Source organism: Diadema antillarum, unplaced genomic scaffold (genome assembly GCF_040938485.1).
Source record: "Diadema antillarum isolate AM-2024a unplaced genomic scaffold, OU_Dant_1.0 scf00000141, whole genome shotgun sequence".
Lineage (NCBI taxonomy): Eukaryota > Metazoa > Echinodermata > Echinoidea > Diadematoida > Diadematidae > Diadema > Diadema antillarum.
In genome coordinates, this window is record NW_027271030.1 from 2,901,177 (window position 1) to 2,906,621 (window position 5,445).

Sequence of the window (5,445 nt, forward strand, 5' to 3'; positions counted from 1 at the left end):
GCTCCGTGTATATATTGCCTTATACAGTGGTTTCAATTCAAAATATTGAATATAATTTTCTTGAGTAGGTGCCAATATATGTTGATACAACGATCATGGACTGAAGAATGGATAGATACTTTTGCGGGTTTAGATATTACATTTACAACGGAATACAAATAATTTGGTTTCACTGGTGTCGGCAATTCGGCATTGAATTGTATTGTTATACTTGTAATAAAAGCAATTAATGACTCTCAATAAAAAAAATATAATAATACCTCGTTTTATTTATGTAAAGAGATGAATTAAGGAATGATATAACAATGTAAAAAATTGTTGCAAGAAATAATCATATTCTATAAGTGTTTCAGAAAAACAAAAGGTGTTTGCTTTGACACCTTGTTCCTTGATGAGTAATGTTTTGATATTCTGAGTCACGGCAGCTCGTAGCCTATTTTTCAAAGTATTTTGCTGGAAGTATTAAGATGTATTTTGTGTCTCGACTATTATTATACGTGTGATATATAGTAGATTAATAGATTAATAGATATCCCAGTACGTGTATAAACAAAGGGAATCACGCAACAGATGGTAATACAAGATCAACAAAACTTTTAAAAGGGGGAAAAGTGTAGTATCACATGCAGTTTCATTGATTAGACACTATGATTATTTGTTTGCTTGTCTAATTGTTTGCTTGTTTGTTTGTTCCATTTTCCATCAGAGAAGATGATCAGATAGCCCTATTCAGCTTTGCTTAAAGGGGAAATCCAGTCCAAATATAAGTTAGTTTGATGAGAAAGAGTAAAATATTACGAGTTCAACGGCATAAATTTGATCGAAATCAGATGAAAAATAAGGAAGTTATGACATTTGAAGTTTCGCTATTCATTTTTTTTTTGAGGGGGGGGGGACAATTCTTGAACAATCAATATGAATATGCAAATGATAAAGTGAGCATGTCATTCCCTCTCAAGTTACCATATAGTTTGTACATACATTTTTGAAATTTCTTGTTTTTCATTCAAACGCAATTATGCCCGAGGCTCAAATCTTCGTATATCCAACTGATCACTATGCTGAAATTATTCAACCAGGAATAATGTCATGTTTCAGACTTCAATGACAGAAACATTGAATTTTCGTCATTTTTTTTTTTGCCATTTTTTTTTTTTGTACACGATCAATGGAAAATTGTGAGGGTATGACATGATTAGCTCACTCATTTGCATATTCATATCCACTGTACAAGAACTGTTTTGGAGAAATTATCAAAACTTCAAAATGGCATATAACTTCCTTATTTTTCATCCGATTTGAGTCAAATTTTTACCGTTGAACTCTTTTTTATCAAACTAACTTATATTTGGACTGGATTTCCTCTTTAACTAGCAGGTATTCCATCGGGTCCAGATGTGAGCCAGACCATTACATCTCAATGTCTTATCCGAGGGACATAGTGCTTTGCATTTTACAAGGGACGGTATGATTACGCACAACTACATTGCTCAGCTATGAACGCGGGCATCGAACCTGGGTCGTATGGTTTGGGAGGCTGATATATGCGCTACCGATTGAGACAAATTACTGCCTTTCATAATTTTTGATTTGATTTGGTTTATTTTCTACATTTTCATACATTTCAAATTCAAACATTTCAGAGTTTGCAAATTTATTATCAACGATGACTAAACAATGTCAGATAAAAGGAATATCCATGAAGGGAAAATGCAACACACTGAACATCGTAAGCCTATACATGCAAATGATGGTGGCCTGAGAATGTGGTATAGTAAAAAGATGGGAAACGAAGGAATTAGTGGAAAATATTGTGCTTGGAAGAATGCAAGCAATGGTAAGACGCGAATATGCATAGACCTCATAATTACACTTAAAAAATTATTATTATGCTTTTTACCAAATCTGATTTAACAAAATAATAAAAGATAATGATTAATAATCATCAACACAGTTCAGCCACGATTGTATAAAAACCCAAGACAAATAAAATATTTCCAAAACAATTTCTAATGTCAGATTAGCATTAATTCAATGTGTATATTTAGACAATAATTTTTTTAAGTTTGTTTCTTTGATTGATTAATTTATTTTCTTTAACGTGATTTCATACATGAATCAAAATATTTTAAGTAATACCTTAAAAAATCGATGTATAGATTACATTGTACATGATTAAAAGGAAAAAAGATAAATGTGTACTTTAAGACCATTACAAAAATACATTGTATTACCAAATTTGCAAATAATTACCCAAGATATTGTGCAGAAGAAGGACTGCCATTATAAACGGATGCCTGAATGGTAGCCCAGGAAACCTATATACATAATTTAGTTTAGTAGAATGCAGAAAAAAAAAAACCAAACATATATAATGCATTAAGTTTTCATATTCTAGTACATGGATATTGATAAAGTAGTTACCTTAAAAGAATAAAGTGTTGCTCGTGACTTTAGTGTGACGGGTAATGAGTTCCATATATCAGGACTATGATGTCTGATTAAATTGTGTGCTAACAAAGATCTCAATAATCTCAAAGAGTCATCAGTTATGCAGATACGTCTCCAAAGATTATATTTTCAAACTCGTGCTTGGTTTATAATCTGTCGAATTTGATTAATAAATCATTGTCAATGGACATAAGGGGGGGGGGAGAGTTTTGTCGAAGTGCAGCTGAACACGCGGAAGGATCTGTGACTGTAAACATTGGGATTTATCAACAACGTTCATCTTGTATTTCCGCGTTTGATTTGCAAACGAATGACATACTTCTTCGACACATAAATTCTGGTTTGACGACTACTAATGCCAGCGCAGAGATTCTCATTATAATGATCACGAGACCTTGATGACGCGAGGATCGTGCAATAGCTGAAAATAAGGCCCCCTCAGGGACGCCATTCTCCTATTATATTTTACTGGTATATTTATTGAAGTCCAACATTCTCGTTAACTATTGTAACCTCAGGCCAATCGTAACCCCCTTCTCTCTCCCTCTCTCCCTCTCTCTCTCTCCCTCCCTCTCTCTCTCTCTCTCTAATATATATATATATATATATATATATATATATATATATATACAATAGCCCTATATACATATTGACGTATGAGTGTGTATATGTCTGTATATATAATGGATTATAATTCTCCATTGTGCTCGGGATATGGCTAAACGTTTCGTATTTTCTTGTTCATGCTATTATTCCAGAGCTGAGTTCACTGCGCGAGATTTTTGCGATCATGTTTCAGCGTCATTAATCCATGACACCTGTCAGTCATTGAGGTCTCATCTGTAACAAAACACAAATGACAAGTTAGCAAAATGTTTTCTCCCATACCCCTTTATATATGGCTGTTTGATATATATAGTTTGAATATCATACAACCTTATGATATTCCTCTTCGATTGAGAGATTCGAAGGCTCTTGTGAGCTGTTTTCTTTCATCCAAAGCAGGAAGGAAGATAGTTGTAGTATCTGTTTGTTTACAAAACACAGTGGGTATAAACACTCCAAAGCACTAACACCATCAGAGCTTCGTGAGGAGATTAATGTTGTCATGTCACAAAGTATATGATATAAAAAGAGGAAAACGAAAAAAAAAAAAAGGATATCAAAAGACCTGGAGCTACATGCACAAAAGGACGCTGTCCCTTGAAGAGGAATCGAACCCTTCACCCGAGTTATTTGTTCTAATAACAGTCGATAAAGAATTAGAGTAACAACGCGATGGAAACCAACAATATGATTTAGTAGTAATTCAGTGAAAGTTTCGATCGGTTGTATGTCATTATGATTATTTCAAATGGAGTGCCCCGGGGTCATTGTGCTTGGATTTTTTGATTGACAGACTGATAGACAGAAGTGTTTCTTGGCGCATCCTCTTCATAACACTGGTTAGTTTAGTTGAGAATGTTTTATATAGAATCATAGTGTTTTTTTTTTCACGCTCAGTGAAGGGTTGAGACATCCATAAAATATGAGCAAAAATTTATTTGAGGCAGACGTAAACACGCGAGAACTTGCGAGAGCAGGGAGATCATTATCACTAGTTTGAGATGTATGATGATTATTTTTTTTTATTGTCATCCAATAGTTGCCACTGCCATCATTTCCAATTGCATTCATTCACAGTTACAAGTAGTATAGTATGGTGGCAGTATATATTCATCAGTAAACCGTAATTTCAATACGGCATCGCAATGATTTCATGGATCCATTTCTTTTTTCTCTCAGATGTTTATTTCAACGAGAGAACATATGCGCCAGAAAGCAGTATAATACATGTACGTTACCTCGAGCCTAGAATTCGTGCTTTGTTTTCTTTGTTTGTGTATGATAGTGTATTCTAGTGATGAATTTAGCAGGGATAATAATTATTTGTACATTTCCAGCTTGCCCTTAAAAAGCCAAAGTTTATATATATATATATATATATATATATATATATGTATATATATATATATATATATATATATATATATATATATATATAATATATATATACATTTATATAAGGTCTACTATTGTCAGTTACAACTCACACAATTTTCTCTCTCTTTTTCAAGGAAAAAAGTCGGAGGGCTACAAACAAGAAAAAAAAATTGACAAAAATAAACACCCATCCTGTTAGATCTCTTTCTTAGAGAAGCCGCCCAATCCACAAATCAAATTATACACCCAAATCATATTCGGTCAGCAGCTGTGAGAGGAAATGAATGGCACTAAAATCACGTGATATTAGTGTCACATGACCCAACTGCGGCTCTCCTTCATATAGAAGCCAGCTTATTAACAGCGTAAGGATATACTATTTTTTTGAAAAATGACAACACATTTCTTCATCATCCTATTTGTCGCAAGCTCTTGAATATTATGTAGCGTTATTCTGACTCATTGCCTTTCTATAGTATTATGAGTATCTGTCTGTCTGTATCTGTGGAGTCTATAATGAGGGCGAGCAGATCAAACAATTTATCTCTGTTGGACAAAGGGGAGTATAATAGATAGATAGATAGATAGATACATACATACATACATACATACATACATACATACATAGAGAGAGAGAGAGAGAGAGAGATAAGGAGGAGGGAAGGGCGCCCCTTACTGCCAATCTTTGTTTACTTTTGTCTGATTCTGTCTTGATTTGTCTTGATTTTGCTCTGTATTTCTGCGCCTTGATCAACACTCTACAGAGTGGATTTGGCACATTATAAGTTATATATTATATTTTCTTCTTTTTCATCATCATCATCATCTTCATCTTCTTCTTCTTTTTGTTATCATTATTATTATTATTATTATTATTATTATTATTAGTATTATTATCATCATCATCATCATCATTATTATTATCATTATTACTCTTTTATCATCATTACCATCATTATCATCAACAAGTCTGTATTGTAGTATACTCTGGTCATCTCACAATGTATCATC